Raw genomic sequence first — 4,171 nt, forward strand, 5'->3', positions numbered from 1 at the left:
AATTGGTATTTAGTAATACTATTATAAGTCCACTGCAATATTTTTAGTTTAGTTAATAGATCACCAAACAAGGTAGAATAGAAGTGTCAGTTATTATATAAAGGTTCTCCCAGACCTAAGTTTTAACCTCAGTATTGATCGAGAGAATCTCACAATGTTTTACAATGATCGATATGTTGATTAGTGAGTACTTAAAATATGAGAGCTTACGTAATAACAATGTGCTACTAAATTAAAATTGCATTTTTATGCAATAGATTTTGTAAAGTAGCAATAAAGTACAATGTGTTCTTATTAATGTATGTTAACCCTTTTTTATATAATAATAATATAAATAAATAAATGTGATGTTTATTATGATTTGAAAGAATTAAGGGAACAGTTGCAATATAAGTTGGAAACAAAATGAAATAATTTTACAATATTTTTTACGAACTCGAAGTATACAATATAATCACATCGATATTTATACATTAAATCGATAATGTTCGAAGAATTCTGTTGATATATATTATAGACTTTCATTAGTTTTAAAATGTAGGTAATTTTATTATTTTTACGCATGCATTACAGCTGTCTTAGGATGGGTTGCTCGTACACGTCGATTAGTTGGAATCGTTCTTAATTTTAACTTAACTTTAACCACTTTATAGCACTTTACGACTTTATTCCCCGGGGGCGTCGAAATATTTGAGTGTTGTTGAATAAAATGGTCTAATTTTATTCTCGCATAAATTGATTAAATGAAACGTCTTCTTTAGAAGACTGATTTCTTTAGAGCCAATCATAACTTGATTATTATTAATAATTTTAGTAAAGTAATTTACAAAATCTCATTTTATTTCGAACTTTAATATAAGTAACTTGAGCAATCTATTAGGTTTCCAGTTGTCAAATTTAATTTTATTTATGACCGTTCTCTCATTTTTTTATCTTAACCTTAAATATAAAGTGTCTAGCAACCCGTCCCCTCGGTATTCTCAAATTAAAATAAAATAATAATTTGTATTATCGTTTGCCATAGATAAGTTATTCGAATCTGTAGCTCATTAAAATTTATTATTTAAGATATAATTTTTTTTTAATTTTTAGCTTTTAGGCACATTCATATGTAGCCTGGGGAATAAGAGAATCCGTAAATTATGAATATTATGTGTGAAAAATGTTTTCTCACATCACATAGAAACTAGAACTGCCAGCAAGTCTTAGTCGACAATTATTTTAACAGGTTTTACTAATTATTTTTGTATTAATAGATCTATTTTGGATAGCGATTTTTTTATTAATTTGATAAAGATAAGTACTTTAAATAGAAAATAAGCAGACCAAGTATAATAACAACGCAGTCCAAAGTTAAGTCTAATATTATGATTTAGTTCCTTTCTTGCATTTATCTAAGCGTATCTGTCTTCATTAAAATTCTAGTTCTAGTCATAACACAGCTTCCATAATTTCTTCGCTTTTTCATCACATTTTTAAATATATTAAAAACACATTTTTCTCCAATTTTAACTTCATTTTAATATATTTATTTCCTATTTACATTCCATTTATTTCAACATGTAATATCTTCTTAGATAATAAACGTTTCTATTGACAGTGTTGTTTTTTTTTACTTTTAAATCAAACAATGCCAATCCTTGCATTTATAAACAAAAATGTTAAGTATATTTAGGAGTCCAGTTTTCATTATATACTTGTCGAAATAAAATACATTGGTTTTGTAAGACATTTAGTGAAACTACTGCTATTTGTGCTTCACTCGGCCCGTCGCCTGTTTTCGTGGAGCCCGCAGCTCAAGGAAAATTTAACTAGTCTACTATCTAAACAGATTCAAGAGAAAAACAACAGAATCTGAAAGTTTGAACAGATGTGCCAAGCAATTACAAATATTTAAGAGACTTTATAATATTTATTTTAACTGTATTCATTCGCTATATACCTACCTAACGGTAACGGCAGCGTTTGTTCACTTCTACGCATTCGGTCGAATTTGTATTTTTTGTTTTTATTTTGTTAGTTGTGATTGATCATCGGACCACGACAATTAGTACTTAAAATGTTTCGCTTTCCTATAGTCTATCGCAGTCCACAGCTTCCCCAGGTTCGTTCCGAATATTTCGGTTGTCCGCAGTCCTCATTCAACCTCTGCCGGCGATCTTACGCAGAGAGTCGGTCCAGCGGGCCAGGACGCCTCATACTGCCTTTGCGCAGCCAACACACGTTCTCCACTCCAAAATACGTCTCTTACAGAGATTACTGGTGGTAACTGGTAGTGCGATACACGTGACTAGGCCAGTGTCACTTCTACGGAATATGTCGGTTACTTCCATTATCTCGCGAATACTATCATTTCTGATCCTATGATAGAAAGAGAAACTCTAAGCAGAGCCCGTTCCGCAGCACGTTGTGTGACTTTCAACTTGAGGACTAAAAATAATCAAAATCGATAAGGGTAACATCGACAGACACCAGTTTCTGTATGACTTACCAATGACAATCCCCTGTTTACCCTGCTACGAAAGAAAAAAATACATCGTTTGTTAGGCTTGAATTCGGTCGTTGTCGCCCGTTGGATATATGATATTATTTATTTTAGAATAGTAGAGGTTTCTGAAATTTTGGATTGGCATAGCTACTTGAGCAAAAGGTTTTCGCATATCCGCCTCATTTAATTCATGATTTCCGGAGAAAGGCTGAACACTGCCTCACTGATTTCGTCGGCGAAAATTGGCTGCAACTCAGAGTACACACCATCTTCACCACGTTGTCGGTCATCTCGTCCGTGTTTCTAGTGGTTACAGGTGAATTGAATTTATATTGCAGTTTCTGTTAAAACTAGTCGCTGATATATTTTAGAACTAGCTGTGCTCGCGACTTCATCCGCGCCGAATTTAACAAAAAAGTTATCGTTCAGTTCGTAGAGTTATAAAATAAATACATTTCTAAAATAAAAGTAGGTAGCCTAAGTTACCCCTTACTACATCAGCTATCTGCTAGTGAATGTCCCGTCAAAATCGGTCCAGCCGTTTCACAGAATAGCCGGAACAGAGAGACAGACAGACAAAAATTGTAAAAAATGTTATTTTGGTATATGTACCGTGTATACATACCACACGCATTTAGTAAAAAAAGGTTATTTTAATATTACAAACAAACTCCAATTTTATTTATTTGTATAGATATATATATGTCTATTATAAAATTTGGTGTATTCTATCTCGTTCCTCGTCAGTGTTTGGATTCGTCAATACTAACCGCATTTGGGGTTACTTTGGCGTAGAAGTTTCCCATAACAACGCTGGAGAAGGCCGAGTGTTGGCATGTTTGGCTTTCGAAATATCTTCTTTCACGTTCATGGCCTTGACTTTATCATCATGAGATATCTAACAAGAGTCATGTCACACAAAACCGATGCATCCTTGGGAAAACCTATCTATCACCTTCACGGAAGTAGAACATGTGACCGGAGTTTAGAATCATCGTGTCCTCGAACTTTCTATGGATTTCAGATTAACACACAGAACTCTTCCACTCCACGTAACTCTAGTTAATATATATTAGCTATATAGAGTATGAAGAGGCGATAGTCCAGCTGAAGAGTGTGTCCATTGTACGTAGTCAGGCCTCAGTGGTTGGTTGGTAGCCTCTTGTTACCCTGTAGTAATTAAAACCCACCTCCCCACCGTCACTATTGCTGCCCGTAACAGGAGGTCGAAGTAGTTATCGACTCCTGTTACGTATCAACGTAAGCGGATTTATGTCCAAAATCATTACACTAGGCATACGAACTGAAGATGCTAATAATAAATAATGCTCGTATCCGGTCTGTGTATTTAAAAGATAACAATTCGGTAGTGATCCTAGTGTCCACCAGCTTCCACAGTTCCAAGTTGGTAGTCGAACTTTGTTTTCACTTTTTCCTCTCTTAGGACACCCACCGGAAGAGAGGGAGTGCTTTTACTGTATCTTAACACGTTGAACGCCATGACGGACACCATATGTCCGACAGCATACTTTCGCCTGGGGCCACACCAATAAATCGAGAATCGTCAAAAAATTGTTAAGGTGTTTTTCTGCAAATATTGTCAGCGAAAACCTCAAAAACAATGGGCGACTGACGGAAACAGTTATTTACCCATTATTTTCCAAGATCTCAAGTGGCAGACAC

The sequence above is a fragment of the Melitaea cinxia genome, chromosome 12 (assembly GCF_905220565.1).
Source record: "Melitaea cinxia chromosome 12, ilMelCinx1.1, whole genome shotgun sequence".
Lineage (NCBI taxonomy): Eukaryota > Metazoa > Arthropoda > Insecta > Lepidoptera > Nymphalidae > Melitaea > Melitaea cinxia.